We start from the raw sequence: 14,126 nt of genomic DNA on the forward strand, positions 1-14,126 counted from the left end.
AAAGGATTTGTCAATTTTATTATTTTTTTCCAAAAACTTCTTTTTGGTGTTTTCTCTACTAACCTCTATGATTACATTTATTTATATCTGTTCCTATCTTTATCATTTTCTTATATCAATCTTCTGTGGGTTTAATTGGCCATTCTTTTTCTAGCTTCTTTTAATTGACATTTAGAGAACTGATTTTCTTCCTTCCTTCTTTGCTAATATAATCATTTAAAGTTACAATTTTTATTTAAGAACTATTTCAGCTGCATACCACAGGTTTGGATATGTATCTTTAGTCACCAAGTCCAAATATGTTTTTCATATCCAATTCAAAATATTTTATAATTTTCATTGTGACTTCTTCGACTCATGGTTTATTTATAAGTGCGTGGTTTAATTCCTAAATATTTGAGTATTTTAAAAAGCTATACTCCTGAAAGTGATTTATAGTTTAATTCCACTGTATCCAGAAATATACTTTTATATGAGTTCAGTCTTATGAAATTAGTTAAGATTTTATTTTATGATCTAGGTTATGATTTAGAATGGTAAATGTATTATGTGCACTAAAAATAATGTGGTTTTTACAGTTGATTAGTGTGTCATTAGGTCAGGATATTAATCTTGTTCATATTTTCTATATTCTCACTAATATTTTGCCCTTTTAGAAGGAAATAACAAAGATCAGAACAGAAATAAATGACATAGAGAGTAGAAAAGCAAATAGATCAACGAAACTCAAAAGTTAATTTTTGTGATATGATACAATTTCCAAACTTTAGCTAAAATAACTAAGAAAAATACAGAGAAGACTCAAAATCAGAAATGAGAGACGTGACAACTGATAGCATACAAGTACAAATGATCATAACAGCTACATTCCTTTCTGTTACATTGTTTTCTATTTACATTCTGATTGTCTCTCGCTTCCTCGCTGTCTTCTTTTAAAGTTTTATTTCATAAGAGCTAAAAAAATCTAGGTTTAAAATGTATAGATATGCTTTGTAACTTAGCATTAGGCAAAATTGTCTTAGAGAACTCAATTGCTATTCAAGTAAAAAATGATAAATTTAATTTCATCAAAATTAAAGATTAACTTAGTTTGTTAAACATTAGGAAAACAGGCAAACCATGACTGGGAGAAAAATATTTGCAGATATTGGCCTGTATCTGTCAAAGGATACATAGGATACAGAAACAACTGCTATAAGCCAGTAATAAAAAGACGGAACTGGGAAGGGATGGCCAGGGACCAAATGAGGAGAAATGAAACACAGGACAGACCACCTTCAGTGTCCTTGGTCAGGAATTCCCATTCCTTAATGTTGTGGGCTAAATAGTGTCGCAAAAAAAAAAAAAAAAAAAAAAAAAAATCTATGCAAGTCCTAACCACCAGGACTTATGAATGCACCCTTATGTGGAATTAGGGTCTTTACAGTTATAATAAAGACAAGATGAGGCCACACTGGATTAGAGCAGGCCCTAATCCACTGACTGGTGTCCTTATAAGAAGAGGGAAATTTGGACACACAGTCACACAAGGAAAATGCTGTGTGATGAAGGAGGCAGAGAGTGGAGTGACACATCTTTAAGACAAAGACTGCCAAAGATTGTGGACAATACTGGTATCAGAAACTTCTGCAAGCTTCTTCTGAAACATCTGCCTACAAACTTGTTTTCTACTAAAATCATCCATTCTATGAGAAAACACAGACTATGATGAACCATTCAGCCAGGAAACTGCTGCTAATTCCTCAGGGCTGTTTACCTATGATGGCCTATATCAGAAGCTGGGAGTGAGGCATAGAATAATATTCCTCAGAGCCTCCAGTAGGAACCAAACCTGGTGACACCTTGATCTCAGACTTCTAGCCTCCGGCACTGTGTGAGAATAAATTTATGTTGTTTTAAGCCACCCAGTTTGTGGTAGTTCATTATGGAAGCCCTAGAAAACAAATACACTTGGCAATGGAGACTCCTGTTGTGTATACTACAGTAGACTGAATTGTTCCCTGGAAAACATCCTTCTGAGCTTCATTCTTATGATTGGGAAGACAGAACAACAGAGAGAGAGAGAGAAAATGAATGAATGAATGAATTGAGATATTCTCATGTGCTTTCCAGGACCTCCATAAAAAGTCACTCTGGGGTCTGGGCTCATATCCCCACTGGGGGATTCATGAGGAGGGAGTGGGCTACTGTGGTGTGTGTGATTCAAGAGCTGGGGCCTGCCACACTCATGAGAATAATGATAGCTTCGACGTTGACCTCACATGAAGGTGTCTCCACAGTACAGAAGGCCAGTCTGGGCAAGGAGCTGCAGGCCACCCTCAGGCAGACACCAGGCTTTTAGCTAAGGGTGAGGGGGAACTTTGGGGCCCAATGAGCCCATGTAACCCACAGCAGGACTTTGTCACTGCAACCAAAGTGAGTAGCGGGGAGCTGGCTGGGAGAGGACCAGGAGTGAGCTAGGTGTGTGTACAGGTTGGGTGCCATGTGATTTAAATCTTTACAGGAGAATCAGAGTGGAACAAGAAGTGAAGAAAAACTTGTAGAAGGGGTTTCTGAGTACCTTTTACGTGCCATATTTTGTACTTAGAAACTTTGCACCATGACCTCATAAAACATCATTTTACAAAAGAGGAAAAGAGAATCTAAGAGGTTGGGATACTCTCAGCGAGCTCACAGTTCATGTGAGGTAGCTTTAGAAAGCTGAAAATTCACAACTGTCTCACTCAAAACTCATGTCATCAAGCATATTCTCCATGTGTTAATCCATACTCTAGGTCATAAATAGGTTCAAACAATTCCTCTTGTTCTTCTCTCCCAGTTTCTGGCCAGTGTTATGTAACCTAGCTCTTCCTTTCAGACTTGTCTCCCCTTAACATCCCACCTGAAGAGGCATCACTTAGAGATGCCAAAAGAAGAAACTGCTGAGGACAGGCAACCACTTTCACACTGAAGGACAGAATGATACATAAAAAAAGATGATGAGGCAGTACCATACCCCTCCTTACACACACACAAGCACACATACAAGAAATACCCAAGAGACACACAAAATAAACACACATACAGCAAACATACAAACACTCATAGATGCATAGAAGCCAGACTCTAATCAAAGGCCTGACTGTGATCCCTCTCTTCTCCAGCTCTGATCTTGCAGGAATCCATGATCATGGAGGGAAATAGGGCCTTTGCCAGCAACAGGCAGTCATTTGGCCACCCACTGTGAACTCTGTGTCCATGAGTCCATCACCACCTTCATGGACCTGAAGAACACAGGCCTAGTATGTCTCATGAGGAAAGTAACACACCTACCTGGGCCTAATGGAGGCCCCAGACCCAGGAAATTGCTCTACCTGAATGAGACCCCTGTAACTGTACATTTGCTACCCAGAGGAGCCTGATGGACAACACAGAGGAAAGTGCGTGGAGATGAACGGGATGGGAAATAGAATAACGTAAACTTTGTGCAGTCCTATCTCACTATGTGAGTTCCACATGCATCACCAGGAAAGTCAGGAAGATTAATGTTTATTCCAGAAAAGGGATTGCTCCCTCAGAGCACCCTTCTGGGCACCAATATCTGAACAGTAATGGTTAGTTTGGACCTACCAGTTTGACCAATTTTATATGAAAAGTACTGTTGTTAGCTGAAAGGTAACCTCCAATGATATATTCATATTCTAATCTCTGGGACCCGTGAATATTACTTTACAGGGCAAAATAGTGCATACTATCTTATATGTGATATGATTAAATTAAGGATCTTGAGAAGAGGAATTATCCTGGATTATTTGGTTAGGCCCTTTTTTAGCCATTTCAGATTGCTATAACAAAGTATTGTAGACTGGGTGACTTATAAATAACAAATTTATTTCTCACAGTCCTGGAAGATGGAAGTCCAAGATCAGCACGCTACCATGGCCAGGTTCTGGTGAGGTTGTGGACCTCTTCCAGGTTCTAGACAGCTGACTGCTCCTTGTGTTCTCACATGGTAGAAAGAGACTGGTAGAGCTCTCTAGAGTCACAGACTCCATAATGGCACAAACCTCATTTAGCAGAGCTCCACCCCCATGACCTAATCACCTCCAAAGGCCACAACTTCTAATACCATCATATGGACAGTTAGGATTTCAAGATAGGAATTTTGAGAGGAAACAAACATTCAGTCCATTGCAGGCCCTAAATAAAATCACATATGTCAAGATGGGCAGGGGGAGTCTGGAGACAGATGTCCAGAAGAAGAAGAGGAAGGAATGAGGAAGCAGAGATTGGAGCAATACAGCCACAAGCAAAGAAACATCTGCAAACACTGAAGGAAGGAAGAAGAAAGCTGAGGCTGAAAGAGGCAAGAAAGAGATCCTCCCCTAGAGTGTCTAAAGGGAGTGTAGCCCTGCCAACACTTTGATTTCAGACTTCTGGACTCCAGAAATTGGAGCAAATGAATTTCTGTTGTTTTAATCCACCTAGCTTGTGTTAATTTACTACAGTCATCCTAGGAAACTAAAACAAGTATGCACAGGGGTTTTTGCTCAGGACTCATGAAAAACTACAGGCTCCTGAAGGAGGCATGAGCCTGTCGTTTGGACAATCTCTATGCAGTGGCCACCACAAACGGTAGCACCCCTTTCCTATAAAGTGTGTCTGCGGTTTATGAGCCAAACTCCAGTCACTCCTCTTTCAGGATCCATAGGATCACCTTTTCATGGAGAATGAAGAATGTCTTGAACTCATGAGCATCAGAATTCTCTCATTCCTGGAGGCCCTTGAAAGGCTGATCCTTCTCTGTGTCCTTTAGTATCTTTGTCCCACTCCTGTCTGCTCTAAGATGTGGTCTTTTTGATGCTGGCCCCTTAAACTCTGCAGCTGTGGATGTCTATGCCCAATTCTAGGTCTTTCATAACAGCATCCTTATCAATTACATGCACTAAGGGTCTGTTTCCCACTCATGTCTGCAATCAGTTGATTTCAACCTCCCTCCTACCAAGAGTGGCTTCTCTTCCCACATTTGTTAACCCAGGATCTCAGTGGGTCTCTCTGTTCCTATCCATGATGTGGTCTGTGTCAGAGGTCTCAGCTGGAGAGTGCCAATAGGAAGAATGACAGGAAGTACTCATGAATGATGAGATAACTTGTGGAGTGGGGCTGGAAATGGATACATGAGCCCACACACACACCTGCACATGCACACACACACCCCTCCCATGCTACATTTGGCAGACAGATAGTCCAGTTGAAACTTCTTGCATAATATCAAGCTCCCCTTCCTGCTTCTGACCCCTCACATTAGAAGGAATATTTTAGAATGCAACCACTAAATCTTCCAGTAGCAGCAGAGGCAAGGCACAATTTCAAGTACATCCCAGAGCTGACACCCAGGCAATGACGCCGTGGGGAGTGGAGTATCCTGCCTCTGGGTGCTGAGCTCCCTGAGCTGTCAGCATGCAGGTAGGTTCAGGAGCATCTTCTATGTGACAGCTACAGAGCAGTGGATGTTTCTACTTGGCAAAATTAAAGACAATTTTATTTCAATCAAAATCTTACATGGAACACAAATACATAGAAGAGGTTAAAGAATAATTTCATCAAAAAGTAATTGTTTAATTGAAATTTATTCCTTTACATGAGACAGAGCGCTCTAATAAACATAAAAATTTTGGAAATCCAGTCGTTGATGATAACTGTAGTCTCATGTAAACGCTTGAATTCAGTTTACCTTTTCATATCGGGTTTAGGTTGTACAATGTTAGAATACCAAGTGACGTGCATATATACTTACGAATGACAGCCAGGTGCAATGTGCAGTCTGCCATCTTATTAGTACAACTATGCATTTAGACTCATCATAGGCCACACTTAGCCCTGGATTCATTTAGAAGGATAGAAAGATGGGAAAGGGAACACAGCCTGCTATTAGGACAGCACCAAATGTTGTTCTGCAGTGAGAGGAGGCCTGACAGGAGTCACACCGCAGTCTAGGGGCTGCTCTCTGCCCCTCCAGGGAGACTTCAGGTGTGACCAAGTTAGACCTACACAAGTAAGTACAGTAATGGCTTAGAACTGACCCTGGCTTAAAATTCCCTCATTCCTGATAGGAACCAATATATGTTATGACAATAGCTCCATAGGCGAAGTTTCCAGGTCTCCACAAGGGACATATGAGACACAAGAATCACCGCACTTCAGAAAGTCCAAAACTATGGTTCCAAAACTGATATTTTACTTCATTCTGTCTTCCCAGTTTGAAGCAGTTCATGATTCAATCACAGGTCATTTTTATAAGCAATATTGCTCATTAACACTGCTGTATTTCCACCCTTATCAGGGTTCCAGGCAAACAGAACTAGAAAGTTAACCCAAGGTCAAATTTCATAAATAGGAGAAAGGGTTTTGCTAACGCTTTATTCACACAGTGTCATTTCCAAAACTCTTCTGGTATCAAGCTGTTCTAAAAAAAAAAGAAAAGGATCCAAGCTTAAAATAAATTGAAAATGACACATGACACGATATAAACATGATTCGAATGTTATGGTTTCACTTGGCTTTTCAGATCACAACAAACCCAGGCACTGGCAGGCATGGAGTGGACTTGCCATAGCCTTATGTGGTATTTAAGTGAGCTCAGCCTGAGCTCATAGCACAGAACTGACTTGAACCACAGATAGGGAATGGAATTTACAATGCTGAATTTATAAAGTCACCAGTGTAATGATGAACTTTCTGGTACACTTTTTTGGAAATTCAAATGCACAGACAAATCTGTGGGGATAATTTTGTTCTCTTCACCTCATTTCTTTCCGGAACCAGACAACAACACTTCTTGAACTTCCTAGTACCGTGTAACCCTTGAGCCAATTATTGTGTCACTGCCCCTCACTGTCCTCTTGTCCTCACTTTCCTCCTGCACACTTAGATGGTGAGGCTAATTGTTATAATCACTCTCTTGCAATTTCCACTTCCTTTAATAATTCTCTCCCTCTTTTAAGTGTCCTGGGGGACAAAAATTTCAACCGTGTCAAAATTCTACTCTCCATTTACTCTTTACCCGCGCCTGAAAAACTGACCTTCCTTGTAGAAAAATACACAATCATGATGCCTCTCTCACTGTAAATTAATGACTTCTGACATCAGGTAACCCCAAGTGCCACCCAGTAATCCTGCAGCATTTTCTCTCCCTTACTCTGCCATGCCTCCAGATAATAACTAACTTTAAACCTTATCCTCTTTCCTTAAGCCTTCCACACTTTCCAGTCTTCACTCTTGCCTAAAGATCTTGCTTTTTACTTTGCTGCAAAATTGAAAACGATCAGAAAATAACTTCCTTTCTCACAACCAAATGTCCCAATGTGCCTCCATCAGTGACCACAAACTCTGGCCTTCCTCCTCTTATCGTGGATGAACTGTCTGTGTTCTCTTCTACGGCCAAACAAGTTAGTCATGTTCTCAATCTTACCCTCCTCTCAGTGACTCAAGGATATCTCTCCAGCAAGTAACACAATTTGCTTTACCGATTTTCTTTCTCTGTTTCATCTTTCTCGGCTGGATGCAGACATGGTATAAGATATCTCATCTGAAAAATAATTTACCCTCCACCCAGTAACTCTTCAGCTATCCCCCATTTCTATGATCGCTGTCTCCAAAGAGCAAAATCCCCTGAGTGGTATCTTTTCATACACTATGGCAGAAATGGGGCTTCATTTCCAGCACCATTTCCTTTCCTTGGGAGCACAGGAAGCAGTATTTCCCAGAATCCCTTGCAGTTTTGTTGGGTTGGGACTAAGTGATCTGGCTCTAGAAATGCAAATGTGAACAAAAGTGATGTAACACATTCCATCCATGGCCATTAGGTATCTCTAGTGCCTAATTCATCCTTTTTTATCTCCCCTCTGAGTGTAAGAACCACATGTGTGAAAGCGGAACTATCAGATAGGTTTGCCCTAGCAGGAGCTGTGGAGGAGGAGTCATAGAGAAAGGCTTTTCATCAGTCATGGACCTAAAAGTGTGCTCTGTAATGGTGGACTTCAGACAGAGATAGAGAGATCCTTGATGAGTCATCCTGGGATGCAGGATGCAGTTTAATTTTGATTTTCCTTAGATTCTATCTCCATGAATCTCTCCCCTCCTCACCCTTTTAGCTTTGATGATGCTTCTTTTGTTTTGAGAATGCTTGTCTGCTTGCTCCATTCCTACTCATCAGTAGAAGCTTGTCTTAGTGTTTCATTTTCAAGGACCTCTTGATATAAACTACTGTTTGAAGGACATTCTGTTCCTAAGTGGGACAGGAGCAGAGCCTGGGCTACCATGACCAGTTCTGCCATATCTCAGAGCATTCCAAAGTTATTCCTGAGAACTATAAGTGAGAAAGTTTGGAAAACTTGGTCAGTTCAAGGCCCCCCCAAAGAACCATCCTGCAGCTATCAGGAGGTATGTCTGTCTGTCTATCTCTTAAGTAGAGAAGGCAGAGATTAAAAATAAAAAAGATTGGAACAACAAAGATATAGAGGAAAATAATTATGGCACCTACCTTTGTGAAATCTGTGAAAGATGTAGAGAAGAGGAGCTGGTAACAGCCATGTCTGGACTCCCGGTCACCCTATTACCACAACCTGTTACCCTGACCCCATCACCTCACATAAGAAGCAAAGTTCATGCTAGCCTAGTAGCCCATTTCCTCCAAGAGAATTCCCATCAAGCCTGGCCAGGTGGCTCAGCTCAGACCGAAGCATGGAGGATGTGCAGTGTGAAAAAGCACAGACTGAGATGACCACGCAGAAAAGTTTTTGTATAAGAAGGCTGGGGGCCACCCTTGTAGCCTTGTTTTTATAATACTTTCCTGTGTCAAAAAAATTAATGAAGTTAATTTAGAATGAGAAATGACAGATAATACCTATAGGTATGTCTGAGAAGATTGCTACAAAGACTAAGAGGATCACAGACCTTCCTTCTGGAATGTTCCTGTTCCTATCTGTAGGATGAATGGGTGAATCAGTGACTCAGACAAAGCCACTGTTGCACAACTGTATGCATGCACAGTGAACTCTGCAGACTCTGCAGATGGTTCCTGTAAATAGAGCTTAAAACCACAGTGAAAAAGCCACATGCTCCTGATACACTTGGGGGGACATAAACGGAAACCCACACACCAAAGGAGGAGGGCTCTGGCCATGCAAGGCTGAAGGCCCAGTGTACTGATATGAAAACTGAAGCTCAGAAAAAAGAGGCGATGTTGCTTTCTTAACCACTGGATTTGCCGTGCTGTGGTTCTCAGGAGAGGCCAGGACAGGTTAATCCACTCTCTTGGGAGGCAGGTACTCACATTTCTCTCCAGCTGTTACCTCCAACCCTTAGTTCCACCAGTCAAAGAAGATATTTTGTTTTGCCTCGTCCTTTGCTAAAGTGGTGGTACTTGTTTACCTTCTTTCTGACAGAAAATGGCAGTTTTTGTTGTTCCCTCTTCCTGCCAATTCCTGTTGTTTTTAGTCATTTTAATTTTAGCCTTCTTCTTGAAGGTGTGAGTGGTATCTCAGCATGATTTCCTATTTCCCTCATTAAAAATGATGACAAACACTTTAGAGTTTCTTCATCAAACTTTTGTGTTTCTTCCTTTGTGCATTTTCTATTCAAGTCCTATGCCTACTTTTAAAAATTTCTTTACATTTTTATTGATAAGTTGCAAGCATTTCTATATAAACTAGAGGCAAGATTTTTTTCAGTTAAATGTGATTAATATTTTTGAACAGTTTCCTCATTTTATCACTGGTGTTTTTTGATGAACAGAGTTTTCATGTTTGATGAAAAGTAATCTACATTTTTTTTCTTTTTTCATTAGCATTTTAATTTGCTACCCAAAACGTTCTTGACTACTATTTCATGAAGCTATTCTTCTGTTTCCTTGTAAATTACTCAGCTTTTCACATTTTGACTTAGCTTTTACATTTCTTGACTTAACTTTTACATTACGCTTTTATATTAAGACTGAGTTAATTTGCATTGATGGTGGGTGGCAGTATTCAATGCAGATTATCTCTTTTAATAAATCTACAGTGATTTAAGCAATATTTGTTCAAAAGTATTTCCAGTCTCCATTAAAGATCATTTACATCTATATGGAAGTTTAAAAGACCACTTATATGTACTAATGTATGCTTGAATTATCTATTCTATTCCACTGGTTTATTGATGCATCCCATGCCAATTCAACACTGTTTTAATTGCTGTGTCTTACAGTTTAAGTCTGAAAATATGAGTATAATCCGCAGATAATACATGCTATATCAATTGTAGAATAAGCTGGTTAATTTCTCTAGAATTTTGATTAAAATGGAGTTGACTCTTGAGATCACAGTGTTGAGAAAAATACTGATTCATCTATGTTCCAACAAACTGTTGCTAAAAATATAGAAATAAAAATGAATGTGTATATTACCCTTAAATGTAAAACCATGCTAATCACATTCATTAGTTCCACGGGTCTAAAAATACATTCATTTAAGTGTTTTCATATCAATGCATGCCTTTGGTAAATAAGGAAGTGCTACTGTTTTCTTTGCAACATTCTGCCTGTTTTCTCGTTTGCCACATTTGCTAAATATTCTATCTAAAATTGAAGAGAATGATGAGAGCTGATATCCTTGCCTTGTTCTCAATCACAGGGAGAAATGATTTCCACATCTCACACATTATATTAGGTTAATTTTCTTCATTGATGTACCTTATCATGTGGAGAAAATTCCCTCTATTTCAAATTTGCTGGGATTTTTAAATAAAATAAATAGGTGATGAAATTTGTGAATTAATGTTTCAAATGTATTGAACTGACTCAACTATGTCTTCCTGATTTAATTATTCCATTGTGCATTTCAAAGTTACACACTGAAGTATGAACTTGCAATTCTGCATAAATGTCACTTGGCCATGATGTCCTATATTTGTCATAGGTTACTGGTTTGACATGTTTATATTTTATAATCAATTTTGTGAATGAGATCATGGGCTATATTAGTCTGTCATTTTATTCTGGATACTGTTTTCTATTATGGGTAGCAGGATATTGCTTGTATCTCTTACAATTTCACATCAAGTGTTCCTTCTTCCTGTATGTTCTGATGGAGTTTCCATAAGTTTGTTTCTTCTTTGGAGTTGACAGAATTCACCAAGAAAGCCATTTGAACTTGAGATTGACTCTATGTGAATAAGTTCATTTTATCACACAAATGTGGGACTTTTCAGATTTTCTGTTTGAGCCTGTGTCATTGTAGTGAAGTTCAATATTCACTGAGCATCAGGGCTTGCCCTTGTCTGAAAAGCCACACAGTTAGAGACCACATCTCCAGCAGTTCCTCTTCCTTCATAGATTTGTCCTCCAGAATCTGCCTGATTTGGGTGGCTCTTCAGCACCTTCTGTGAGGTGCTTTCTCAGAAATCATTTGCCCATGCTGAATCATTGGTGTCTATAGGAAGGTGGCACTGATCAGCCTCCTCCACAATGACCAGAAGATGGAACTCCCCAGCACCCCATGGAAGAGAAAGGAAAAGGCTACCCTTCTCCTGTCCAAGCCCACAGCTTCTGCCCCAGAGTGAGGAGCAGTGAGCAGGGCTAGACTGCTGGTGCGTCATGATTTCAGTCCCACGCCATTATCCTGATCTCAGTTAGCAAAACTTGCAGACCATGAAAAGGTGAGGCATGCAGCAGGACCACACCAGGAGGTGAAAGAGGTGAAGTGTCTCACAAGCCCTTTATTCCTCACCACCTGCCCTTGATCACCTGGCCAGTTCTCAGATTTCTTCTACTAGGAACAAAGTTTCAGATACATGTCTGGAAGAGAGGAAGGCCCTACCTTTCTTGGATGTCTATGATGTTGCCACATACACACACAGACATGGAGCCCAGGGTTTGATAGGGTGTGCAGTGAGCCATACTGGCTCACAATGCCCATCCCCTGCAGACATCCTGCACAAGGCCAGGCCCTCACAGGGCCTAGAGACCACCTTTATCGAATGTATTCAAATAGCAATGAAGAAAGAAAAATGGCAAGACGCTTGTTAAGGAAAAGAGAGAGGAAGAAAGGCAAGAAGGGCAAAGAAGCCAGGGGCAGTAAGCTGTCCAATGTCCTAATGACTTCTGCCGAGCAGAGGAAAGTTCCATGAGGGGCATTCAGGACAGGCCTTTTTTAGGTACCTGGTGAATGTTTCCCCTGGCAGACCATATTCAGAGCATATGGTCATGATTGCCCATAACAGAGTGGTCTTCTCAAAATGAGGGAACAGAGGATCAGGAGGCAAGGCACACCTAGGCAATGGCTAAGTCAAGGATAGAGCCCAGGCCCACGTCCTTCCCTATAATTTGGTTTCTCTAGCAGCTCTGTTGACTCTTGACCTTCAACTAGACCTTCCAAGAAGCTGAAGGACAGTGAAAAAGAAGTGGACATCTGTGAGCCACACTGCTCATAGGTTGGCTTACTGACAGGACATATGGATGCTGGTCAGCCCAGTGCCAACCCCCACATGGCCACAGGGCACGTGGCACAGCTTCCCCATCATCCTCACAGCACTCATGACCATGTTCCAGGGCCCAGAGCCGTGGGCTAAATCTGTATCCACAGCTCACTAGGCACATAGATCAGAAGGTTGGAACACAAGGCCTGTGACCTGCCCAGGGATGATTTGAAACTAGAGATGCGTGTCTCTGCCTCACAGATAGAAACAGCCAAATCAGAGAAGAACAAGGACATGAGAATGACAGGAACTAAAACAAAGCCTAGAGTCCCTGTCCTGGGATGGAGAGGAGAGCAGAACAGTCCCCCTCCTCCAGTCAATGCTTTCGACCAGAGTTGACTTTGAAGGGTGCTCCCTAAGGTTGGGCTCTCAGGCAGAAATACATCTATAGAGTGTGCGGGTACAAGACCCACTTCAATCCTGGGCCTCCAAGTCTGAGTCCCCCTGAATCCCTGCGCCTACCCGAATTCTTTGTTTCCCTCACTGGATGATCTGATCAATACAGAATGAATCAGCACTCATGATGATTCCTGGCTTCTGGGAATGCCTTGGTACTTGTCCCATGCCTTTTTGCCACTGAGGCCTGGCTCACAATTGCATCCTTGGGGAAGTCTTAGTAGTAACTCCTGTCTATTCCTGGGTATGTGCTGGGGGTAAGGGATCAGGGAGACCCTTTACTCCTATCGGAATCTTTCAAGGACTCTTGGTAGGCAGTCGTGAATGTTGGACCTATGTAGAGCAAGAAAGCCTGAGACTTGGTGGTAGTCAGAGAGACTGCAGGTACTGGAATTCTGTTACATACCTTGGTCATGCTGACACCACAGATCTAGGACATGACTCCGTTGAAGACTCTGACAGATGCTTTACCAAGTAGAGTTGTGACTGAACCAGGATCTAGGTGAGCAAAGCCTTTCCTGTTTTTCTGTGTGGTAGGACTTGCCTGGGCTGAGACCCAAAACTCTTGGCCTAAGAACCTCACAGCCGCACTCTTGTACACACACTGACATTCCCCACTGCCAAACCTGAAGACATTCTTGACTTCTGTCAAATCAGCTGCTGGTCAGATCTGTTCCATAGGCCATATTTTCAGACACTCAAGGATTTGGCACATGATGTCATCCAGGACATTAACATAGGAACATCTAAATGGTTTTGTCAAGAGGGGTTGACATGGGCACAGGTTCATCCATCTACATGAAGAGTTTGAAGGCTGCAGTGGCCCAGGTCTCCTAGGGGTGTGCGATAAAGGTGAGGAGTTATAGGCTGGCCCACCTCCCTCTTCACTGAATCTCTAGCCCTGAGTCCAGTCCCTTTCAGAGACCTATAGTACCGGAAGGCAATAGTTATGAACAGGTCCAGCCCTACTGGACTCCCCACATTACAGACTGCCCTCTCCACTCAATGAACAGATGGGAGCCAATCTTAAATTCAAGTCTAATGTATTAAACTCAGAAGTAAAGTTCACCATTCTCTTTTACACTGCTAGATAGAAATATTAAATTAGAGAAATGATTTTCTCTTTCAAATGTCTCTTCAAGCTAAAGTGCTCAAAAATCATATCGTGTTTTTCAAAGAAAAGCAGGCTGACTCATCCAATAAAAACCTCCTGGAGGGCCAGACGCAGTGGCTCATGT

At 41.4% G+C, this 14,126-nt stretch overlaps 1 long non-coding RNA gene across 4 annotated transcripts in view; it reads right to left on the minus strand.

Annotated features, from left to right (window-relative positions):
• LOC134740170 (uncharacterized) overlaps positions 1-14,126 on the minus strand; it is a 366,820-nt gene that overhangs the window by 94,907 nt on the left and 257,787 nt on the right. Inside the window, exon 1 of one of the 4 annotated variants that reach the window (XR_010127440.1) lies at positions 8,518-8,961. The exons of the other annotated variants lie outside the window; for them this stretch is intronic. This is a non-coding gene — a long non-coding RNA (uncharacterized LOC134740170). Of the gene's footprint in view, positions 1-8,517; positions 8,962-14,126 lie in introns of those variants that run through there. 4 annotated transcript variants of the gene reach the window in all.

Source organism: Pongo pygmaeus, chromosome 8 (genome assembly GCF_028885625.2).
Source record: "Pongo pygmaeus isolate AG05252 chromosome 8, NHGRI_mPonPyg2-v2.0_pri, whole genome shotgun sequence".
NCBI lineage: Eukaryota > Metazoa > Chordata > Mammalia > Primates > Hominidae > Pongo > Pongo pygmaeus.